The sequence below is a fragment of the Cyanistes caeruleus genome, chromosome 3 (assembly GCF_971803275.1).
Source record: "Cyanistes caeruleus chromosome 3, bCyaCae1.hap1.1, whole genome shotgun sequence".
In the NCBI taxonomy this organism is placed as follows: domain Eukaryota; kingdom Metazoa; phylum Chordata; class Aves; order Passeriformes; family Paridae; genus Cyanistes; species Cyanistes caeruleus.
In genome coordinates, this window is record NC_141703.1 from 76,371,762 (window position 1) to 76,398,457 (window position 26,696).

At 35.0% G+C, this 26,696-nt stretch overlaps 1 protein-coding gene across 3 annotated transcripts in view; it reads right to left on the bottom strand.

Moving 5' to 3' along the window:
* CNTN5 (contactin 5) overlaps positions 1–26,696 on the bottom strand; it is a 602,495-nt gene that overhangs the window by 406,370 nt on the left and 169,429 nt on the right. For 2 of the 3 annotated variants that reach the window (XM_086882024.1, XM_086882023.1), the window contains exon 1: positions 13,921–14,007. The gene's annotated coding sequence lies outside the window, so the exon portion shown is untranslated. Of the gene's footprint in view, positions 1–13,920; positions 14,061–26,696 lie in introns of those variants that run through there. The other variant, XM_023920615.2, reaches the window with a different exon arrangement.

Below are 26,696 nucleotides of genomic sequence, written 5' to 3' on the forward strand. Positions count from 1 at the left end.
TCTTGGACTGGGTGTTTCATAAATGACAATTTTTATAAGCAAAGTTTAGAATAAATAAATCATGCTCTCTAATTCATGCATGATGTTCTAACCTAGTACAACTGTTTTTTTAAATGTAAACTCATTTTTTGTGAAAAGTGTATTTTTATACCATGTAAGATGTATGTTGTCAGCTAAATAGACACTACTCTATATGAATCTGTTAATTCCATTTCTAAGATCAGTACAGTTGCATTTATTTTGATGTGTAAATTCCAGATTCTCATGTAGCTGAACATTCATTTGTCTGGAAGACTGAATTTATGGGGGCACTAATTTGTTATGGATAATGAATGCACTATGCAAGAAGAACACACATTTCTTCTGTATAAGCCAAATTATATTTAAATTTAGCAACATGGCTGATTACTTATGTATGACAATTACCATGTTTTAAAACAGGGAAATTTTAGAGTTCCTTATACTGGGGTCTTAAGAATTATTAACATTTATTTTTTTATCAGGAAAATCTATACAGACAAAAAGAATGTATACTGATAGATTTCATATAAGTAGAAAAATATTAAAGACAAACATTTGTGTTTAAAATGAAGCAATTCTTCATCCTTAGTTGAATTATTACTCTTTTGCTGTGTTCACAAACAAGCTTCTTGTGCAAATCATGATCTTCATGTGGGAGTTTTAATAATGCTGATGTAAACTCAGTAGGATAATGGCATATACTAATTTTTTTCTTTTTTTCAAAAGGAAAAAAAGAAAAATAAGCAAAAAAAATTCAAAAATCTCTTATTCTTCTATTGTTTAAATATGTATTTTATAGGAAAAACAAAGGCAGAAGTGTCAGTTCAAGTCTAACAATGCAATATAATTCTCATGCAATCCCTTAGATTTTCTGTATCACATAGATGGTTATTTGGTCAGCAGTTACACTACAATCAACTCTATGCTATGGATTTTACACAATTCTTAAGATGAGAAGTGAACAGTTGACCTCTTTGAGTTGTTCAACTACAATATGTGTCTTGTTTTGGTTCTGTGGGTTGTTTGAGATATATATATATAGATATATATAGATATCTGAAATTTTAATTTATTAACGTATTTGTCCTATTCCTATTTATCTTTTGTGTTCTGGTCCCCACATCATTCTAGTGAGTTAAAAGGTTTCAGTGTGTGGCATGACTTCTTTTTGCTCAATGGTTTGGGAGATTATTTGACTGGCACTGCTGTGCATATTTTTTCAGTTTATTTTCACAATTTTTAGTGAGTCACTTGTTTCCAAATTAACATCATGTTCTCAGTCATTCTGTGAGCTCTCTTGCGTTTGTCTACAGATAATGAATGTTAATTTATCAATTGATATTGCTTTAAATAGGTACTTTTCCGAGGGTTTTCTGCCACCCTTCCTTTCCTACTCCACTCCCAGATCCTAAAACAGATTTTATCCATGAAGAGAAAATTCCCATTGCAGTGGTAATTTTTGAGTGATGAATAAGCTCTCATGGAGGGCAAGAAGGCTCAGCTACAAGAAGGATTTAAGCTGTCTGAATGTAATGGATGTTGGAGACATAAGGCTACTTTGCAAGGGAGTGAAGCATTTCTGAGTGCTGAGATAAGGAACAGCCTCAGCATTATCCTGTGGCCATCCTGGAATGAGAGCACTTAGGGGCCACGTATCACAGCAGATGTGGACTGGAGGATGGACCCAAGGGTGGTCTGGAGTGTCCCATACCACTGTTCATGGGACTGGTGCTGGTGCATAAGGATTCTGCTTGTGATGTGTCATTGCAGACTCTATGTAGAGTTGCATATTATAGTAGGACTCAGCACATTGCATTGTTTATTAGTTTTTAATATATGTATATATATATAATTGAGCACAAATGTAATTAATTCACCTAAAGGCATGCCATGAAAATTCCCCAAGAGCTAGCAACCTGATTAGTCACTCTAGAGTTTTAAAGAGTTTAGCTTGCTCATTTGTTGTGCTTGTTTTGGTTTTTTTTTTTGGTTTGTTTGTTTGGCTGATTTGGTTTGAGCTTGGTTTGGGTTTTTTTTCATAGTATATTTTCTGCAGAAACTCAAGAAGGGATATTCTGTACCTTCTATTTCCATGCTGTCTTACATTTTCTTGTTTTTCTTTAATCCATTTTTCTACTCAGTTCAAATTAACTTTGAAATAATTTTTGCTTTTTTTACTGAAAGTTAATGTGCTCACTTCAAATTCCCTGTAGTAGCAATAGACATTTTGTCTTTGAAAAAAATACACATATAGAATTTTTATAGGATTCTACTTCTCAGACAGACTGTAGGCTGTTCTTCAAATTTCTATAAATGTCATGGACATATGCAACCCTTGGCACTACTGAAAGCTTTGCTATTAACTACAGTGGAATTTGAACTAGGTTTTCAGTTGGTGGTTTTATTGACTTTCTACTTTCAAGGTCTTTTATAACATGAAAACTAGTAATTCACATTTTCAGCTAAATTGCCTGTTGTTCCACTTTTCCTCCTATTCTAAGATCAAAGATTCTGTTTCTACCAATAATTATATAATTAGACTGTAAAATATTTAACATTGTTCATAAGTATTTTTATTAGATGGGTCTTTCAAGTGGGAGAGTTAGATCAGTCCATTTATCAACCAAAAGAGAAACAGAGTGTGGTTTGTAGCTACACTGTAATGAGAAAAACACACTGCTACTTTACTATATTACTTACAATCTCTTGAGTTCCTTCTCAGCAGTAACTATGTAATTCCTGCAAGCAGTATTACTCATGGGACACAGCAAACAGATTTTCATACAACTGCATATGCTGGCTGGGACTTGAACCCAGCTAGAAATGTTTCTGAGTTCCTAAATTACAGAGAATAGCATTTGTACTTCCATAGTTTCTTTACAGAGATTACTGTCCTCATCAAAGAGAGTTCCCTTCCCACCTTTCCTCTAAATTATCTAATTTTCATTAGTGTATGATTTACATAGTAAAGGAGATTTTTAATGAGAAAAAAATCCATTTCATTTTTATTTTATTTTTGCATTTATCTTAATAAATACTATGAATTAGTTTACATCAAGTCTGTGAAATAAAGAATTCCTGCATATAGTAAAAATGGTAATGTTCAGTGAGGGGCAAACTGAATCAAATAAATAACACTGAAGGTTCTTTACCCCGTATGTGAACTTTTTAATTTTGAACTCAAGAAGACAATAAAGTAATTATTTTTTATTTTTTTTTTTACTAATCTACAGATAATAGGAGAAAGCTCTACTTGAAAATCTGCATATCAAAAATAGTTAAAAAATATCTATGGATCAGTATATCTTGGAAACTGAACACATCAGTACATGTGAATTATAAAAAGCATGTGATATATTAAAAAAATCAGAGAGTAGTAATTGATTTTGTAAATGACTTTGAATAGAAATACATATGAATTCTTGATGGGTGGGACCAGTATGGATACATCAAAGTACTGCAGATGAAACAGAAATGCTCAGAGGGTACCCTTGAATGTGAGCTCAGTGACCCTTTGCAGAAGTTTACACAGCAAATGTCACCTTTGCTGAAATTCCAGAATAACTACCAGTAAAAATGGAAGATGTTTTTAAGAGGAAAAAGTATTATCCACCATATTTATATCTCTAGCAACTCCTTCACTATAAGGTATTATCTCTATAGGGACGTAGGTGAGGGAGTTTGGATTAAAAGAATGTATTTTCCTATGCTGCAGAGCCCAGCCAATCATGCTATTGAAGATGCACCAGCTTGCAGACAGAAACTGTGACATCCCACTGCCTTTCTTTTCCTAAATCTGAAAATTAAAAAAAATTCCCTTTAAAAATAAAATGAGTATTTACCTCACATTCACTATGGAAAGCTAAACAAAGTTTTCTGTTTGAAGTGAGTTTTGCTATGGAATAACTGACATTTGCCAGGGCCTTTCTATTTCTCTTCTACCTGTTCTTAGGATGTCTTGAAATCTTACATGTTTCTGCAAACCAAGGACTTAATTTTAAACTAACTACTTTGGATCAAAGGATTTTCAGTATCAAGCTTTGGAAGTGGAGTTTTGCTGCATAAAACATCTGAAACACTAACTAGGATTACTGTTACAAAATTTAGATGTTGCATTTTACTTGCTAGAAATAGTCATTTACTCAAATTTATTTTTATACTGCCTAGTCCTCATAAACAATTCAAGTATAAATTCTGTAAAAGATTCCTTGCACTTTAAGTAAGTTAACATATCACTTTTATTCGCTTTATGAAAATGTTATGTTGGTGTTTATTTTCACTTTCCATTCATGAAAGACTTGAAAGAGAGGCTTTCAAAGTCTGGCAAAAATGGGAATAGGATATCGAAAGCCTTGTTTTACAATATTCAGGAACACAGCTTACGTTATTGCATGCAATCGCAGAAATTTCCCTTAAATCCAGAACATACTCAGCCTATCAGGTAACATTTCCATCCAGGCTATTCATCAAGAGATGTGCTTCCTTCCATATTTTGTTACTTTGTAAATAAATTAGTTATTTCTTTCACCAGGTGAAATGTTGAGGTCTTGTGGTCAAAGCTTTTTTTTTTTTTATCCACATAGGTGTGAGTTCCTTATTACATATTTATGGCAGACTATTTTGAGTAATAACTTATTACTTGGGTTTTTTTCTTAAATTAACATAGACTTAAAATGTCATTTGCCATTTACAAATAAATAAATCTCTAAATGCAGCATCTGAACTGGGATGATATTTAAATGAATATTCAATTATAATACACTTGAGGTAATAGGATTAAAATGAAATTTTAATTTTTGTGTATCAAGAACTTAAAGCCCAGAATACCTAATCATATTTTAAGGAAGCTGTAGCTCTTTCTCATTTTACATTAAGATTTAATTGAAAAGAACTTGGAGTAAAAGAATAAAAGCATGAAAGAAGCTACATTTTTCCTCTTTTGTTCTGGTGAAATGAAATGATGAACTTTCATTTAAAATATTGTAATACAACTTTCAACTGTAAATCACAAAGACTACACAATATGTTTTTAACATAAAAGAGACAGTTAAAGCTTTTAAACTTCTTTTAAAAAAATAAAAATAGTGTAGTCTCTTATTCAAAAGATTTATTGGCTGTAACTCTTGTGTCTCATATAATACCACTCTTCTCCCTTTCTGGCTAGAAATAAAGCTGAGAGAAATCACCCTGTAAATATTTTGCCTTCTCAGATATTTGCATTAGGATGATACACATTTTTCTTCCTAATATACAACCTTTTCATTCTTACCTCTAGAAGGACCACAGTGAGCAGCCCACACTTCTATCTCTTTTGGAATCTCAAGCCAGGAGAGAACATCTCCACCACATGCAATGGGCAAACAGGAGATAAAGCCATGACCTAACAGGGAAAGTGCATAATTACAAAATGTAATTATGCACTAATAACTATGTCTCATAAGAGACAAAAGGGATGAAACCTGAAGGTGTAGAAGGAAAATAAAGGATAATAAACTTGAGAGTGATGTGTAAAGTAATGTATCCCTTTTGCCAAATCCCTGATAGAAGGTTAATTTCTATCAGTTTCTTATCGAGTTCTTCAGTATGCTCCCTGCCTTGAAAGCTGCTGTTGATGACCATCATGTTCTCAGTTTGGTTTCCTGGGAAAGAAGAGGTGTGCAAGAGAACCTGATGTCAACCACTGTATGAGGAACAGTCCCATTCAGCTATTTCATTTTGGAGCACCAACTGGGACAGTTCAGACTAATTTTAAAGCAAGTAAATGTCATGGGGTAGCATGGATGTCTTTTGCATCAGTTGAAAGTTGTTTCTTTTTGCCCTTTCACTCTAATAGAGAATGCAACATTTACACAAAACTGTAGCTATGCAAACATCACCAAAAAAGCAACCAGAGAACTCTCCTATGGAAATAAACCATACCAATGTTATTCTTACCTTAACTTTTATTTTGCTCTGGTGTTTCTGAATTCAGAAATTTTAAGGGTTACATAATATCTTCTTTTAAGAGAAAAATTATATCCCTTTTGATGCATATGTCTGAAGATCAAATTTTGGTACATCAGCAAGAATCTGATTTATGTTCCTGTAAATTAAAGTTGGTCTCAACTGAAAAAAAAACCCAACTACTTATGAAGATAAAGACTGCCTAATTTCCCTCTTTTCCAAGAACTTTCATATCTAGAATACTGGATCCAGTTTTGGGCCACTCTGTAAAAGAAGGACAGTGACCAACTGAAGAGAATACAAGGAGGTCAGTGAGATGGTACTGACCTCCTTGTATTAAAGCTGAAGCACTTGCTCTTTAACAAGAGTCCAAGGGACCTGGACTTGCTCAGTCTGGAACAGAGTTGGCCTTGGAGGGATCTACCAGCAGACCCCAGTGCTGTGGGGAAGTCAGTGACACAGCCAGGCTCTGCAAAGCAATGCAAGCTGGAAAGATGAGAAACAAGAAGGATAAATTGAAATAAGTGAGGTTCATCTGAATATAAGGAGAAGTTTTCCACCATAAGGACAGAGAGGCAGTGGCACGAGCTGAGAGACGTTGTTCACTTTCCATCCTTGGGTGATTTCAAGACGCAACTGAATGAAGACCTAAGCATCTCAGTATTTCAGTCTGAGCCAAAGGGATGAAGACCTAAGCAGTCTGGCCTGACCTCTTTGAAGCTGACCTGTCATGAGCAGAAGATTGGACTGGAGACTGTCCAAGGCCCTTTTTCTAACTGAACAATAAGACTGTATGAAATTTGCATTTTATATAGAGTTATTTCAGCTTACCAGATTTGGCAGCTACCTAGTTTATTTCATGTGATAGAAAATCCAGGCAGACATCAGTTACAAGAAATTATTTTAAAGTTACACAACTGATAAATATCAAGTCTATACTCTCAAAAAAGAATCCCATAAAAATACATGAAAACCAAGGTAAAAGCCGATTGTGTGTGTCTGCCAAATTCATTAACATTAACTAATGAGACTATTGACTTCTAAAATTGCTTGTGTCAGGTGGCAATGACAAACTTGATAAGAGAGTACATGCAGAATGTCATTAAATAGTTTGCAGCTCATTTCTATCAGTATCAAATATTAGATTAAGACAATAATCATGTTCATATGAATTTGAAAGAATTAATTAGAAATCTTCTTTAGAAACCCCACTGTATACATGAATCAATGGATAAAAATAGCTTTCATTCTGAGGGTTTTAAATAGGAAAAAATACTCCTCCTATAATAAAGAAATAGCAATAATTAGTCTAATGACAATTATAATAGTGAGCTTTGGTTCTTCTCATCCTGTCAAAGCAGAAGGAATTATTTTTCCTCACAAAACTGCCAATAAAGGAGTTGTGCTGTATATTAGGGATGTTTAATGCTTATTATCAGTGTCTCTGTTATAGAAGGTAAAGTTTCAATTTTTGTGTAAGGCTATTAATTTTCTACTATTTAAAAGCATTGCAAAATATAGAAATATAGCTCATTTGCTAAGACCTCTACATGTCTCTGCAACACTTAAGATATGAATTTAGATTCAGGTTTGAATACATGAGACAAAATCAAGATCTGTTGACGGCCTCTTTCTCTCTCTTTCCTTCTAGTCCATGTAAAGCAGCATGGTATAAGCATTTTTATAGCACTTTACTAGGAGTTTTTGCAGGTGTAGGAAGATAAAACAACATTAATAAATATATGCTTTGCAAATACTTCTGAAAACTTGAAATGTAAATGAATTTAATACAAAACCAGAAGAATGAATGGTTTATGAAGTTGTTCTGAAATATTGTGCCTATATAAACTGTATAATGAAAATCTTACACAAGACTTTAACTCTCTCAACGGTTTTTGATTATCAATTCCAAATCATCAGTTTTCTGAGTTTTCTGTACCAAAAAAAAAAAATCCTGAAAAATATGGCCATCTTCCAAAATTACCTCTAGCTCAAGGATTGCTACATCTGGCTATCACCCAGATCCATGAATTCCACATAAGATGGTGATATTTATATCATATCTGGAAAGGCATGGTCCATGAGCTGTCTTCAAGGTTCAGTGCTTGTCATTATGAACATAGTAGTGCATTCACTACTCACAAAGTATGTGTGGCTAAAAACATAAGTCTTTTTCCTGCTTATTTCTTAGGAAAGGATGGGTGACTGTGTAGTATCTGCCCCAAATTCCATCTGCCATTATCCCATCCCAATGTGAATGAGTGGCTGCCTTGTAGCTAATCTCAGCCTGGCTGTTAGGAAACAGCAGTGTAACACAGTCTTGAGCAGCCAGGTTTGTGACTGGACTTCCATATTCACTATGTGTAAAGCAAACATATTTTGGTATTGGTATACCAAATACATATATATATATATATTAGTACAATTGGTACAATTTAGAGCTGGTTTTAACCAACAATGAAAGCTCCTTGGACCTTAATGGATTGACAGGCTCGACTCATTGCTGCTTTAATGAAAAGAATGGTGCCTCCCCAGATCAGACCAGAAGTGGGGGTGAGGCCCTACCAGACTTAATTTTGTATTAATTAATCCTTCAGCAGTGGGAGCTGCTAAGTGGGAGGCACCCTAAGGGCTCTGTGTGTAGTTCACCCCTGTTCTCATGGGGATTTCTGATGCTGTATCAGAGGAAGCGCTCACCTTCTTCAGAAATTTAGGCATGTTTTGTGGCTTACTGTGGCTGCAATGCCAGTCTGATAGCAAGCTGCCTTGGAAAGTAGAAGCCTTACTGCCTTGAAATTTCCCTTATATCTAGTATATTGATTTAGCCCCAAAACAGAATGGAATGAAACAAACAAAACCAGAAAATTTTCCACTTATCAACCAATTAAGCTTTGAATATATAATCTGTAGATGTGCTACAGGGCAGAAAGGGTTACAAGGAGAGAACTGAACCACATCTTTTGCAGTGATTTGTCATTGGTAAGGCTTCACTGTAATGCCAGACTGAGCCTAAGTAACTATATTAGGACAAAATATTTTCTTCTTTAGCTCACATTGGGTTGTATAAAAGATGGAGACTGATTTATAGGAGATCTCAAACCTGCATACATGAAATTTGTTAGAATAATATTTCTATTTTCCCAATTGTGCATCAACAGCAGGCAGTGAAACACTATTAGTATGTTACATTGTAGATTCTCATTAGCTTGGAGTAAACTGTAAACATATATATCACAATTTAATCCATCAAATTATGTACTCAGTGTTAATGAAACCATACTAATATCTGAATAATTCAGAACTATAGTCTAATAGGACTTCAGACATTACTCGGAAGATTTTTTAAAAAAATTATACTAACATAAAGTCTTAATTTTGAAGTGCTTAAACCTTTTTAAAATTACAGAGCAGCAAAATATAATATTTCATTACAGAATTAAAATAAAGCAATTTGGAAGAACATAAAATTGAAGTCAAAGTAAATGGGTTCAAAAAACCTGGAATATTCTAGTTATTTCCATTGTAGACATGTAAGCAGGAAAGGAGAGAATCACTACTCATTTTAGGCAATAAAAACATGAATTTTCTCCAAACACAGGCATGCTTGTTGTCAACAAGATATCAGTCATGTAAGCCCCAAACCTCTTAAATCCTATTTTTTTTAAACTAATATGTTATCATTGCTACCTGTGATTCTCCAGTCTATGTTGCTCTCCCCACCTTGAAAAGTTGTTAGTAACATGAGATGATTCAGCTGCTAGCAAAGCAGGTGCTAAACTGCTGTACTTTGCATCCAGCAGGCAAAACTTTTTCTGTAAATTTAAATTGGAGCCCTTAATGTGTGAAACAGACTCTAAGGGAAACCTTTTCTGATGAGAGCAATTCCATCTGAAATAGATTTGATAGCATTTTCTACCTCTAGTATTTTTAATTCTATAATCAAGGGAAAGCTATTCAGGTGACTTACATGCCCAATGCAGGCTTGAATGGCCCTAAGTTAAAGAATTAATAACTCTACATGGAAAGCCTAACTAAGTCATTGGTGTATAGTAAAGTTTAGTATTACTGTTAACATGAACTTTGCATTGATATGGAAAAAGCATGATTTTTATAGAAACTTAAATGTAGTTAAAAAAAACAAACAACCCAAAGTATTATATATAATTGCAAAAATCATTTTTAAACACACTAGATTAGAAATCAACATGAATAAACAGTAAACTTTTAAATTTAAATCTCTTTAGCTATTAAAAATTAAGTAGGTAACATGCGAGAGCAAGTTATATCAAAAGTAGGATGCCCAGGCAGAATCTATTTCAGAAAATTATTTTTCTCCAATTGGATTGGCGAAACAACACATGTTCTAGTCAAAATTTCTTTAATTAATATACAAATGCTCTTTTTAAAATTAATATTTAAAGGCTCTTTCTTTTCATGGTAAAAATCACATAGTGTATGTGATATAAAGCTTCTTGGCTCTCAAGAAATTATGTTAAAGATAGAAATTCAAACAGTAAGGGTAAATCTAGAATGGTCAATTTTGTGCATAAAAAAATCATATTAAAATAATGAGATCAAGAACCTTGACACCATGATATACTCTGGTAGTAAGACTTTCTCCTTAGCATTTTTTAAGCTTGTCCAGCCCAAAAGTAATAAAAAAAAAAAAGAAAAAAATATCCTTTGAAAAAAATGCTACATCATCCCTTTCAGAGCCACAGGTGCTTCTTTTTTAGCAAGGAGAGCATTCCTGTGGGTAATTTTAGCTGGCTATATGTTGAAAAAACAGCCTTGTTTGATAGGGAGAACTGTCCCCATGGAACATGAACTGGCAAAAGGCCAGAGTCCATAAGGAAAATTCAAAATCAGTTGCAGCAGAGCAGCAACCTAAAGTATCAATTTTCAAAATAATTGAGCCATTATTTAACACATGAAGTACTCAATAATACATTTTTTATTTTCCCTGAATAAATGATAATAACCATTAGAAGTGAATATAGTAAACACTTTTTTTCACATATAGTTTTGAGTGAGTAGAATTTCTGGCAGATACCCAAACAGGTCACCACGAGTAGGATAATGTGGCAATCTGTTATCATTAGCTCTGTTGGAAAGGTTCTGAACACACTAGAGAGAATTAAATGACCTGGAAAACTCGGTCTATGGAAAAGTCTATTGTACTCATCTCCTTTATTTCCACCTCTATGCATCACTGGAACAGTGGAACAGCAAGATTTGCAGTGGTGACAAAGATAAAGGTCATTTTTCTGTTTCTCTTTCATCCAGCACGAGCCATTTAAGGACTGTTCAATTCTACACATACAGAAAATGACTATTTTCTGTCAGGTCCTTCCACTCTCTTAGTGTGTTAGTCTATTGAAATCTTCACATTTAGAAGATATTGAAGACTTGTGTTTTAAAAATCACTGCTACTTTTGTTCCTGACCATCATTGTTAAAACTGTCAGAATTTCAGATCATCCAAAATAACAAAATATAACCCCCTCATATAGACCCCATTTTAGCAACTGTTTTTCCTAACCAGTACAATTTTTTCCAGCAAAACTTGAAAGAAAGAGCAGTTCTTAACAGATCTATTCAATCTAATTATTATGCCAAGATCCACATGGTCAAGATAGATAATATGAATGACATAGGCTATTCAAAAACATGCATCAGAGACCTTTCTACTGTTTATATAAACTTTGTTGCTGTTATCCATTTGTTTGAGTGGTTAAGTAAAAACAAAGAATGAAACTCTGACATGCATCAACTATTCTGTTTTTTATGCATACCTTATTCTTGGGAAATGCAATTAAAGATAAATACACAGCAATAAAAGAAAATAAGCAGGGGAATCAGAGTAATCTTAGGCAAGAAAAAAAATATATTTTGGGAGAGATAAATGTATGCCTTAACCTCAAAGTTGAGAAAAAAATTCAAGGGGCTCTAGGCAGGGAAGCTCAGTGTTTTCCCTTAATCTGTTTTATTTGACACTATGCAGTCACTGAGAGGCTGAGGACATGGACTACCAAATATATGGTTTGGACAGCATATTCTTCACCAGTAAATAAGCAGCTCCTGCTTAGGTATAAAATTATGCCAAATCTTTTTTCTTTAAAGAAGTGTAACAAAATACAGCACAATTTGTGTTTCACTGGAAATTTATGTTATTTTTTAATAGGAATTTCTATATTTGAACACTTTATAATTTATGGCAAATGAACCACATGGATTTAAGGAACAGGCACAAGACTCAGTTCTGCTCTGTTGCAACAAAGGATGAGTTTAACATTCCACACAAAGGCTGGAAGGCCAGATGTTGGTTCTGTTGCTTGGTATTATGGATTAATGTAGAAAGAATATCTACATAAATGATCCTGAAATATTTTTCAAAATTTGACCACCATAAACCTCCAGACTAAAGACTAACAGAATTCTTGAATAGTATACACCATTATTTAGGATATTAGAAGTTATTATTTTGAGAAACAAAACTATGTGGGAAATTATGTCTTAAACTTTTCTGTTCTTTAGCAAGAAAGATAAAAGAATGATTTTTCATTTATCTCTCTGGAAAAAACCCTCTTCCCTCTTCTCTTCCCCTATCACTTTTTGCTCCTCAAAACCCTTAAAGACACGTCTTAGATTCCAGAAAGCCTGCTTTGCATGCATTCAGAACCAAAATATTTCGATATAACAAATATCCTTCAGTAAACCCTCTCATGTTATGACACTTGTAGAAAAAAACCAACAAGCTGAAATTTACCTGCCAATCCTTTCTATGCTTAATGCAATACATTTCCAAGGGCAGGAAAATGAGTTAAACTGTGTTATATTTAAAATGACACTGTGATTCTACTCATATCAAGTTCATCAGTTCTAATTCAGTTATGTCTTTTGGAGGTCACTGTCATTCATTACAATGTCTTTCTGGCTCTCTGATATGATTCTCAATTAGTTGGGCAGGCAGGTAAAACATCTGACATCCAGCAATGAACTATGTGCCTCCAAATATGTTTGCACAGCCACACATTACACTTTAGCAAGCTCTTTACCTTAACCCATTAATAAACCATAGTTTGAGGTTAAGGATAAATACTCAACTCAAAAATTAATTAGAGGTGTTCTGAGCTGCATGATCATGAGTCACTCAGCTATGAAATGATAAAGCACACCAGTTAACAGATAACCGCAGACATTTACTCCATCTTATTTCAGTCTGTGGCTGTACTCATGATAAATTGAAAGGGAATAACTATCATTCATCTGTATAGTGAATACCAGATTCAAATGACTCAAATCTACAGCTGCTGTATCACAATGGTTTGAATCACAACAGGCTCTTGAATAAAGCACTTTCCATATTCACCTGCTTCATTAATACAGATTTGTATTTATTCAGTACTCTTGCTCCCTGAGTTACACAAACCACTTAATATAAATTGGAATAAACCATAATTCCTAAAAGGGGAATTTTCCTTGACCTTCATGAGGTTTACCTTTGTGGAACTCTCTTGTCATTTCAGAGTTCTGCAGCAAACCCACCATATCCTAGACCTAGACCAAGCCACAGTGAAATATCTGAGGTTAGACATGCAGTATAGACTTCGTGACTTTTCTACAGAGATTTCCAGAATCAATTATATGCTACCAAATCAAAACCTATTCAATGCATTGAGGTTAAGACTATACTGCAGTGATAATTTTTAAACACTTATAAGGAGTGGTACACACTTTCAAAACAGAACCTTTTACAAAACCATGGTGAAAAATATAACAATATCATCCATAAAACTAGATTTGTTTTTTTAATCTCTGTTCTACTTGTCATCTTATTCAGTTTAAATTGCTTGTGAGAACATCTGTGTTTGATTTGAACTTTATAAACTAATAAAGACAAAAAATAAAGGCAATAAATATATCCCAAAAGCAGTTTTGTCCAAATATCCAGTACCTCAACTTTCCAATTGGCTGTACAGAAGCTGTTCTTCAAAAGAGAAATGATCTCCACAGATTAGGTCCTGTATGAGTGAAATCCAATGATTCTCAGGAGCTGCACTGGATCCAATTGTATTAGGACTCCCTTTTTGTAACCTGTGGGGAAAAAAAAAGTTACGTGTGTGTAGAGCTGTATTTGAAGTGTTAGATGTCTCAAACCTTTTTCTATGTGGAATATGTTCATTTGGCTCTTTATGTTTCATTCCTTGCATATTGTATGATATGGCAGTGTAGGATGGCTGTACAAGTTAATCTGAGACACTTGTCTTGTTTCAAAGTGGATACAGAACTCAAAAGTGTTTGTTTTATGGTGTTTGATGGAAAAGAAAAATCTAATTTCTTAAAACAAGAACAAGAAATTAAGAGAATTAAGGGGTTTTTTTTGTCTGCTATCCTTTAAGAAAGGGTAGTGATGGGAAGAATGGATAAGTATGGGTTTACACTATTGGCCTCTTATGTTCATGTATACTCATTTATAATGGAAGGAATACAAAATAACTTCTGCTTGAATTTAAACCAACTCATAAGCATTTTTGTAAAGATGCTTTCTCACATGAAATTTTTTAGGGTGACCTTTTCCAGATAGCATGCAATCACAACTTTGTTGATTATTTAATTTTCAAAGTACTCATTTGAAATTATGCTAGAGGCATGTGTCTCCATTTAGCTTATTATCCTAAAAAAATAGAGCATGACTTCCTTAAAATAATTATTGTTTGAACTATTCAATCATTAATTTAAATTGACTGCAGAGGAATCACAACACTTTTAATAAATTTGAACAATTGTTAGCAACTTCAATTAGGAAAGCAAAAAAACCCCTAACCTCTCCCCGCAAAAACCAACTAAAGAAAAACACTCCAAAAAACCCAACCAAAAAAAGCCCCAAAAACCCAAATAAAAAAAAAAAATCCCTAAACCGAAACAAAAAATGCAAAAAACGCTGTTGTGGTGTTACATGGGCATTTAGCAATTTTCACATAAAGGCTAAAAAACGGTCTTTTCATTAAAAAGTATCTATTAACTAAACAATTAACACATTTATATAATTTTAAAACTTTTCCTTTTTTTCATTTTCTTATACTCAACCTGAGTTAATTTTTTTAAATGCTTCTTTCCTTGACTTTTACATTTTTTTATCTTGACTAAAGGAAACATGGGCAATGCCTTCATATTCCAATTTAGTGTCTACTTCACCTGTTGTTCTAGAAAACCAGCAGTAGCTGGAAGTACATCTATTAAATAGCTTTGGCCCTACACAAAACAAACCAAACAAATAAATAAAAGCCAACTAACTGTCCTAGTCATATCTGTTTATGTGACTGGCAGGAAATGTATTAAGTGTCCAAATTTGTTCTACCAAAGTACCAGCAGAACTATCAGTTTCATAGCTAATTCACTTGAGAATTATAAACAATCTTCACTCTATTACCCTTGGAGTTCAAATTAAAAATTTTATCTAGACCTTGCCTTTTGAAAGGTACTGAATTAAAGCATCAGAGAGTAGCTTTGACTTATATTTCATATTTTGAAACAAACAAACAAACTCTAACTAACTAACTAACTAACAAACCAACCGTTTAAGGAAGAAAATCTGCTGCTGTTCTTATTAATATTTTTGCAGCCCAGTCTAGAGGATAAGAAATTATCTAAGTGATATTACAGCTCTGCTCTGTACTGCTTGAATGATTTAAAGCTGCATCTGCAGTCCAGCAACCATTTAGATCTGTGAAGCAAAGGAAGGAAATCTGCTCATCCTTCTTTTAGAGTTGGTTCACCTTGCAGAAAAGAGTGAAATTTTATAAAAATTATGAAGACAAAGATAAAAGAAATCTAGTCATGAAGTCACCATATTGGAAGAGAGAGAATTAGATCTTTCCTTTCCTTTACAGTATTTGTATGGTTTTTATTTGCTAATTATAATAATGCTTAGTGTAAGCAAATAACCAGGTGAATACCAAGTATCCTACAAGTACACCTTTCTCTGGTCTACTTGTTTACCAAGCAGTAAAAGCTCATGAGCTAATAAACCTTCAAAGATTCATTTCCTAGCACAATTTTGACACTTTTAGTAAGGAGTGTCATCCCTCACTCCTGTCCTTTAAGCACCTGTTTGTTAGCAACTATTTTGAGACACGATAAAATGGGTGAAACTTTATTCACCCTCAGAAGCTGCAGGCCCAATTCCCATCTTTGACAGAAGCAACTTCACACAGCCCCACTTTATTTCATTAGACTGCATTATGAGCTTCTCCAATCAGCACCTGGATATTGGAGACCTCAGTCCTGAAGCATTCACCTAAAAATTAGAAAAAGCCCTAGATGCTTCTCTGAGTGGAATGGATCCTGTAGCTCAGTGAAAAAGATATTGCTACAGCTACCAGCTTGCCCTTATCTTTGTACAAACTTTCAAGGCTATAACTTCTCTTACCTAGCTAAACTTTGTTATACTTGCTAGAGCTGTAACAGCAATTTTTTAAAATTACCAAGAAACTAGGTCTGTTTCATTTTGCTCTTGCTTATCTTTTTAGGTTAAATTTTTTTATACATGTGGTAGTAACAAGTAGTTTTTCTGTATAGAATCTAATATTTATGACTCTAACATAAAAACAAAGCATAGAGGAATATGGATGTGGCATGACAAAGCAGACCTTGAATAGTGGGACAGAGGATGCAGAGCAGAGAGGGGAAGGCACATAATCATAAGAAATAGGATACAAGCTGATGCTCAGACCCAACGTCTATAAGCATCCTACTAATGATCAGCCAAGGCAGTGCAGACAGACCTGGCAAAAACACTTTTGAAGGCAGCAAAGAGAACAAAGAACATATCTAACATATGTGAAGTATGCCATAATTAGCAATTATAGAAGAAGCACACATGTGAAAAATAGTGACAAATAGTAATTTGTGAGAAAGCTGGCAAACAGAAATAGTCCTTACCTGAGTCTAAGGTGAGGAAGAAAACACCCACCTGAGTACTCATGAAGGACTGAGGATACATTAAACAGCTGCAGATTCTAACTTTGCTGAAGCCAACACTTAGATCTGAGTGTTGGGAAATCAAACTTAATAGGATAAAAGTACTAGCAACACCTTGTGTATGGAAATTTCAGCTTCTGTGATGGTATAGTTTTTGTTCTTTTTAGTTTCTTCTTTTTTTTTTTTTTTGTGTAATAATAAGTTCTGAACTAAAAAGAAGTCTTCAAGAGACAGTAAGGATTTAAATTACACTAACAATAAATTATTGAATCTATATAAACAATGTGTTTCTTTTTTTTGGCTATAAAAATTCTGCTTTTTTCACAGTGTATTTTGAAACTAATTCCTAGATATTATTAAGCTGATCAATCATTTTACTGCAAAGCTTACAGCTACACCTGGGAAAGACATTACGCTTAAGAAACATGTCATTCCATGGTGTTTCATTTTATACAATATTTATATTGTAGTGGAAATTAAGAGCAAACATACAAATTGTCTTTTCACAATAATAGTGACAAATCACTACTCTTAGTACAGTTCAGAATTAATTTTTCTTTTTCCTCGAGTCTCTTTCTCTTCTATAAGTTGCAGAGGTATATATCCTAATTGAGTGTGTGCCTATAATATAACATGTCATTCTGTGTTCATCCATGTCCATATGCCAAAAAAATAAATTTTTATTTTATTTTTGACAGATTTAATATGAATTAATGTATAATTCATTGGAATTTTTTGCTACTAATTGTCACAGATTTAATTTTTTAAAACTTTTTTTTATGAAAATAAATATTAATCTGTATTACTTTTAGTTTTGAACTGAATGTCAAAAATATAATTGTGAAAGAAATATTGCACAGTAACATATAAGCATGATGCATTAAAAGGGAAAGAATCACAATTTATTCAAACTTTATTTGATATAAACATCTGCAGATCACTGAATTCCACAGAAGGTGGGCTAGCCATTAGGTTTCAGTATCTGAAAGAAACAATAAATCACAGCTTTTGCTTTTACAGCCCATTACACACAAAGGTCTAAAACCTTTCTAGTTGCAAGCCTCAAAGTACTCTAGCTGTAGAGTCTTTAACTTTCCAACTTTCTGTGACTAATAGATGCTATACTGTAGAATGAACAGGAAATTAGAGTGGAGAGAGGTGTAAAATCTGTATCCTCAGAAAGGCTGTGCAGGAGGGATGTGAAGAATAGCTCACTGTGGGACTATGCTGTCTCCCAGTGATCCTCAGACAAGACAGATTACATTCTCATTAACGACCATTTAAGAATCAGTGGATTTTGATATGTTAGAAAGGAGAAGCAGTTATAAAGCTATTAAATGTTGTGGAAGGGCAAGGTAGGAGAGGCAAATAGAGAGGTAATAGATCCGGTGAGAAATTTGATTGAAACCTGCTGTAGCTGGAAAAAAATACCTTGAGAGTTGCATAGATCTTTCTCCTGCTTTTGACCTCACACAAGATAGTTATGCCCTTTTAAAATTTCATTCTGTGTTGAAGGATAAATCCTTTATTTTTCATTAAAATAGCCTGTCAATTGACTTGCCCTTCAACATTTATGAAACAAATCTACTATTTCTGATATAGCATGGTTCAGAAAATCAAGTTACATTCTTCTCACGTATCTACTCAATAATTCCACCTATTTTCTTGAAGGGGCCAAATCAGATCTTTTTTCCACTTAGATTAGCCTCTTTCCTATTTTGTCAAATGGGCCCACAGTCCCCAGCTACTTTGAAAATGTGTCACGGCATCATCGGCTGCATGGAAAAAGCAGCTCTTCTAAGAAACGCAATACCTCCCACATTGAGCTAGAGGAAACTCCAGGCATCCTCAGACAGATGAAGCAGGTTTCACTATCTGTGTCTGTATTACAGGCAAGAGGTTCCTGCTGTGCAACCAGACTACCTGGTGACTGCAAGGCAGACAGCACCATCCTCGGCAAACACAGTTTCCATTAAGATCAAAGACTACTGTGTTCCTAAATGTCCTCTGGGAGGCTTGTAGTGCAGGTTACACTGAAGAATAAGCTTGCTATAAAAAAACCCCAAGTATTTCTACTACATATGTGGCTTTCAATCCTTCTTTTGAATTCTTAGTACAACGTTTTCCATTTAGAGCCTTTTTCTCCTTTTTTCTTCAATCTATTTCTGGTACTGTACAGTCTTAACAGGTGAGGATTACAGAGAGTATAGATATACCAGGATATATTAATGGCAAGAAATTCATCCTCAGACCTCTTATCAAGTGTTCTGGCCATTATTGGTCATATTTCAGCCCAAGCCTTTTTAAAATACAATTTAAAATAGAGCTTCAGTGCATAAAACTGCTCCGTGGGTTAGCTATTTCTCCCATCTCACATTATCCTTTAATGTCTGCTTTGAATTTACCCATAGAGAAATCAAACGTAACACGGGAAAGGGTTTCTACTCATTTATTTGGAAGTGTGAGAGCATTTCCCTCCTGTGTGGTGGGCAACAGCCTGGTCAGCCCGAGGGAAGCTTTGTCTAATTCTGAACTTGAATTTAGAAGAAAAATACTCCATTTAGAAAACAAAAGTCAACTCCTGAAGTGATGAGAAATTATTTACTCGCAGAAGGGAACGATAGGTACCACACAGTGAGTGGCATGTCCTCATCCCTGTCTTTCATAGACTTCTCCAGTAGGAAAATTTTCAGAAAGCCTGTGAAACTAGGGATTTATTTTAAATTTATGCACATGGTCTGGAGCTCTGTAATTTCAAAATGAAGATTTCATAATACATTTTGAATCTGGTAGACAGAAGTGGAGATTATTACTCAAGTCCTTAAATATGTAGCAACACGTTCATCTTTACATTTCAATGATATATTGATATTCACAAGGAATTTTGTACTGCCTACTTACATATACCTTCCATAAACAGTAAGATGTGAACCCAGAATAGTTGTTCTCCCATCACTTATAATAACAATATATGATAACAATATAAAAACAACAATGATGGTGTCTGTAATATCTCTAACACCCAGAACTGGTGCTGTCTGCAGTGTGTCATGATTTTTTCAGAATAGAAGTAAATGTCCATTTTTCAGAAGGAAAACCACAGAGACATGAATTAGTAAGGAAAAGGTTACCAACAGCTATGACAATAAATATGAGGCTTTCAATGGCAATTTCCATTAAGCTGTAGAGTTAGTATTGGAGGAACTAAATTGCTCAGATGCAGATTTTGAAAGAACAAAATTATATGGCAGGAGATAATTCTTAGCTGTATAGATGAAATGTTGAGGACACACACTCAGCTCCAAAAGAAGATCATTTGCAAATGTTTGTAAGTGGCATAATATTTGGCTTCTGTTTCCTGTTTCTCTATCATCAGGAGATGTAGAAGGTGAACAACACAGTGCTGCATGATTTGCTTTGGGATTTTACTCTGAGTCATCACTAACACCATAACTTCATGATGCAAGCAGCCAAAAAGTTTAGAAAGAGGAAAGGTACTATCAAAGAGAATTCATGCTGATATGGGAGCTGTGAGCCTGGGAACTGGGAACTGGAACTAGAAACATACTGGAAAAGTGTATCTGGCCTCTTTAAAAGTACAGGCAATAAATCTAGAAAGTGGTGACCTCCTGAGATACCATCAGTAAGTACAAAACCCAAGAAAGTGCTACTTACTCTCTGAGAAAGTGGAAACAGTCCTGGAAAATAAAATTAGGCTGTGAGAACAGAAATATCACCACTTCCTTGGAGGTCTGGGTGAGAAATAGACATTAACAGCATCTAGTGGCTGCTCAAAATTGTGTGTCCTATGTGCTTTTATATCTCTACAATATAAAAAGAACTTTGTTTTTATCCAAAATAGAGCTTCTCTCTCCCTGAGACCTTCTCATGCTGCACAGGTTTTTACTTTTTTAAAGAAGTTTAAATCCACACAAACTTTCTACAAGATCTTAAACTCTCACTGGGGACACCAAGATAACTCCAGACTCCGTGACGCCAATCATTTTTGAAATCAGACTCCATTATTTTGTTGGTCCCTGCTTTGGGCCCACTTTTGGAGTAGTTTCAGTTTGCCCTTTACAGCTCTGAAATGGCTGTTACTCTCTTGGTTACTGGTTTGTCTTACACTTTAATGTGATTTGACTCATTCTGAAGACTAATTCACTCAAAACTAATATTTTACATCCATATAAATCATCTGTTTTAAGTGTATCTTCTGTTATATTGGAGAGAAGTTGCTTCACTAATGAAAAGCTCACAGTAACCTGTACTAATTGTTGTTTTTTTATATTGATTTTTGCTATATGATTGATTGCTGATGCTATTGATTGTTGCCATACTACTGCTCATTAATATATTATTGATTATAATAGTGGTTGTACTGATTGCTGATAGTAATTTTTAACTGCTATATATATTCACTTTATTGATCCTTTTTATATTTGTTATAGATGATCTCTGTGGTAGGATTCTTGCTAATGTTGATTTTTGTAGTATTTTTGATACTATGTAATAATGAAGAGAAATTTTAAGGAATAAAAAGTGTCCATCTCCTTGTGCATTACAGAATCCTACAATCCCCCTGCAGCAATTTCTGTGCATGCACCAGCTGTGTAACCCTGGGTTACATAGATCATGAGACTTTGCTATGGAGTTTCATCTCACCTTTTGTCATGTATATTGTCTTGTCATAGTGCAGTCTCCCCCAAGGGTTCTGTCATGCAACTAAGCTGGTTTCAACACACTAAAACATGAGTATATTGATGGGAGAAGGAGACTGTGAGAGAGGTCCTTACCCAAACCTGTTTTCCAACTCCACTCCAACAGGATCTTCACCTTCATATATAGGGCCACATTTCTATAAGCATGCTGTTTATGCTGGCACTGCTGCTGCACCATTGTTAGTAAAATAATACCCTTTAGAAATAAACTCACTGTTGTTTCTGGTTGCCAGTGCAAGTACTCATCTCATGGTGAACTCCTCTGAGCTCAACTTCTGTTGCATCTGTTTGCTCAGACTCTTTTTAATTGTGGAAAAATACTTAGTTTCAAGTGTAACTAAGAGGAAGTTTTCTTTTGACTTTGTAGCCACAGATGATTTTTCTTGGATATATATCACTCTCGAGGAGGAAAGCAGAATTATGACTAATTGTGTTTCTCTTCTTTTTGACTCATAATGCACACAATAATGTGGATCAGTGTGCAGTGAAGGCTGACTCAGGCCTTGTTTTTCAGAAGTCTTGGCAAACTTCCATAATCTAGGAAAGAGACTCTTAGATTCATAAAGTTTCATTCCTTCACACAAGGAATCCTGCAAAGTTTTATAAACATTTTCAATAAACAGGCCTCATGAAGGCTATTATTTTCTATTTGCAGACAGGAAAATCAAGGAACACTATTTTTTTAAGTCAGCACTTAAGAAAAAAGACCCAAAAAACCAAAAACCAAGCTTGAAATCACCTGGGATTTCAAGATGTTGACTTTGAAATGCTCTCATACTATCCTAATTGGTGAATATGTCAAGTACCTGCATGTCTTATCACCTTTAACTGCTGTTCTCTCCGTTGAGCACTTCTCAGAACAAAACTCTGCGGTAGGTAACAAAAGGAAGACACCCAAACTTTGTGCAGCTGCTTGCAAATTTGGACCTTCTAAGTGATTTTCACAAAGTCAAACAGTGACCCACTGTCTAAACAGTAAAAGAAATTGAGTCTCCTGCCTGTCGCTTTACTTCGGAAACATGCTGCTTCTCATTCTCTCATTCTACTTTAATTAGAAAAGAGTGGTCTATTAGAGCAGCAAGGAAAATAGCATTACTTAATAAGTCAGTACAAGAGAATAAGTAATGCAGGAGTAAAGATCAGACAATATGCAGTGCCTGTAACTAAAAAATACTAAGGACAAAAGATGACTGAATTATTCTCTCATGCAGACAAAGGCACTGAGAGGCAGAACCATGATAACTGCAGAGTGAGGAAGGCTCAGTGGCTGAACAGTGGCCCCAGTGGCTTTGCCACCTCATTCAGAGCATTTTCTACCCAAATTATGGTGAAAGTAAGTTACACTGGGAAATGACACATAGATGCCACAATTCTGTGCAAATTAAGTATAGGTAGAGCAAATGAGATAACAATCAGAGATATATTTTAGGGTTAGCCATACAAGAATTTAATAAAGATCAGCAGAGTATATTTCTTTGTTTACAAAATGTATGATCAGGGGGCAGATACATACTTTGAATGTTTTAAACACAGGAAAATTCCTTTCTAAATATATCAGCTTAGTTAAAGCCATGTTGAAATTGTGATAGAAAAAGTGTGATTTGGAACAGATGCCAGATTCAGAACTATAAGGGATAAATACTACAAACACTAATTTTTACTAAAAATGTTATTCCAACATGCATAAATGTTCTCAGACCACCATTGCTTTCAGTGCTTCTGTAATGTGACCCCAGCTGCCTGGGCTAAAGACTGAAGCCCTTTCCATCACCCCAAGACTATTAAGTGCCCACAATTTCCCTCTTGCTCTCTTTCCCACATCACCCTGTGCCTCAAATCCCAGTCAGTTTGCAGCTAATGCAACTCTGTCCCAGAGTACCCACTGGGTAAAAAATCCTGGGATTTTGAACACCTTCCTTTTTGCCCTCCTTCCCTTCCTCCATTTCCTCTTTCTCTTGCTTCTCTCCATCAAAACCTTAGAATTTCATCTATGTTAGAAGCTAAACTAAAAAGGGGGGAGGGCATGGCTTCATTTGGAAAAAGATTATATTATATATATATTTTATAATATGTACATATAATATATAAATATAATATATTATATATAAATGATGTATACTATATTATATATAGTATATAATATATAAGATATTAGATATATATTATAGATTATAGATTATAGATTTAGATGAAGGTGCTTAGTTTAGCTAATCACATACCAACACCTCTATGTGCTGCTCATGCTTTATCCTTTTTCTTTCTTATTCTATCAATGGTTTCCAAATCAATAATTCTCTTCCTCTTAGTGCTGGAACTCTTAAATATTCAGAGTTGCTCTGATATGTTATTGAAAAAGTCATCATGTTACTGATGCATGGAGCAATATTATCAAGTAAAGAACTCTCCAGCTCATCTTGTGACACAAATCCTAGAAATATTTCTAATATTATTCTTCTAACAACATACAGCCCACTCAGGGAACTACAGACCATTCAGCCTTACCTCAGTCTCTGGGAAGGTTATGGATCAGCTAATGCTGATACTATTTCCAGGCACATGAAGGACAAGAAAATAATCAGGAATAGTCAGCACAGCTTCCTGAAAGGGAGGTCATGCTTGACCAACTTGATAAACTTGTATCATGAAATGACTGACCTTGCAGAAGTGAGAACAGTGGCTATTTTCTACCTGTACTTCAGTAACACATTCACAGCTTCCTAGATATAATAAATGTAAATGTAATAAATCTCTTTAATAATTATCAGATAAGTTAGAAACACTATGAAGAAAAAATTTTAATAGTGTATATCCTACTCAAGAAGTGGGTGCAATAAAGCAAATTGCATGATCCTTTTCTCTGACAATATACTGCAGTATTTACCAGCAATTTACCTGAGTTACAGGACAAAGCACATAGGCATATTTTTTGGCCCACTTGTGCCTAAAAAAGGATTTCAGGGATAGAACTGGCCCAGATAATTTTGCACTGAGCTTATTTTGGGGGAAATAAAAACACTGATCAGGAAATCATCCTGAAATCACCAGACACTTGTGTCATTTAAAATCAAGCAGAGGTAAAAATTACGAATTTTCAATGTGAAACTGCATTCTTAAGCTTAAACTCTTTGATAAATAAACTGTAATAGCATTCTTTGTCAATTGTGTCATGTCTGTTTTTAAGTTGGCTTGCTTTCATTCATGGAACAAATGTGTGATATGGACACAAAAATTCAGTTCAAAATAAGTAATTATTATTGTTGTTGTTATTATTACCATTCTTTACTGTGGTCAGGCTTTTTTTCTCAAATCCTGAATAAACAGTACAAAAGTAAAAGTGAGAAAAATAATTTGTTAAGATAAAGACTGTTTAATAGGTAAAAAATTATAACAAAAAGAAGTTGTGCACACAAGCAGAGCAAAAGAAGGAACTCATTCATCACAGCTCATGGGCAGGTGGTCAGCCATCTCCAGGAGAACCAGGGTTCCACTGTGCTCAGCAGTGACTCAGTAATACAAACTTCATCACTCTGGATGCCCTCCCCTCCCTTTTTCTTCCCCCAGATTTACATGCTGAGCATGATGCCATATCACATGGAATATCTTTTGCGTCAATTGTTGTCACCTCTCCAAAACACTGCCCAACACTGGCTACAATGAAGAAATTAATTCTATCCCAACAAAAAAACACAGTACAATCAGTCCAGAATATTTTTTTTTTCAGTCTTCCCTAGGACTAGCAGAGGCAAAATAAGGAGAAATTTACAGTAGGAACTCATTCAGCAAAGTATGATGTGATCAGTATAAAAAAGTGTTCGATCAGTTCCCTACAAGATACATACGGCCCATGGAGTTTTCTGTGGGGTAGGTTAGTCTGTACTGAATATTTATAGAATTATAGAATGGTTTGAGTTGGAAGGGACCTTAAAGACCACCTAATTCCAACCCATCTGCCATGGACAGGGATGAAATGCACTAGATCAAATTTTCCAGAGCTCCATCAAATCTGGTCTTGAAAGATTCCAAGAATCAGGTATCTACCACCTTTTCCAGTGCTTCACCACCTTCTGAGTAAACAATTTCTTCCTAACATCTAATCTAAACCTACCTTCCTTCAGCTTAAAATCAGGAGCTACAGAGCCTTTGCTGCACTCTTGGAGAGGATTTTCCCATTTTATATCCTTGAACTCTGTTTAGTACATACCAAAACCACACTGTAAATAAATAAAGTAAAGTAAATACAAAAAACTAACTCTAAATCTGAATCTCAAATAAATATAAAAAAATAAACACAGAGAAGGAAGGTCCTTCCTTCCTTCCTTCCTTCCTTCCTTCCTTCCTTCCTTCCTTCCTTCCTTCCTTCCTTCCTTCCTTCCTTCCTTCCTTCCTTCCTTCCTTCCTTCCTTCCTGCCTTCCTGCCTTCCTTCCTGCCTTCCTTCCTGCCTTCCTTCTTCCTTCCTGCCTTCCTGCCTTCCTGCCTTCCTTCCTGCCTTCCTTCCTGCCTTCCTTCCTTCCTGCCTTCCTGCCTTCCTGCCTTCCTGCCTTCCTGCCTTCCTGCCTTCCTGCCTTCCTTCCTGCCTTCCTTCCTGCCTTCCTTCCTTCCTGCCTTCCTGCCTTCCTGCCTTCCTGCCTTCCTGCCTTCCTTCCTTCCTGCCTTCCTTCCTGCCTTCCTGCCTTCCTTCCTGCCTTCCTGCCTTCCTGCCTTCCTGCCTTCCTTCCTGCCTTCCTGCCTGCCTGCCTTCCTGCCTGCCTTCCTGCCTGCCTTCCTGCCTTCCTGCCTTCCTTCCACTTTTGCCTTCCCTTTTCCTCTCATGAACAGGAAATGTCTCATAATTGTTTGACATTTCCCGGAAAAGATAATTATCTCCTGAACAGCTGATCTGATATCATGTAACCCTGTATAATGTTTAACAATTATCATCAATATTTATAACACTTTCTTTTACAAGTTGAGTCACATTAGCAGACGAGTGAAAAAAGCACATATTCATTTGAAGAGTTAAAGTGTCAGCAGGTCATCTGCTCAAAATTC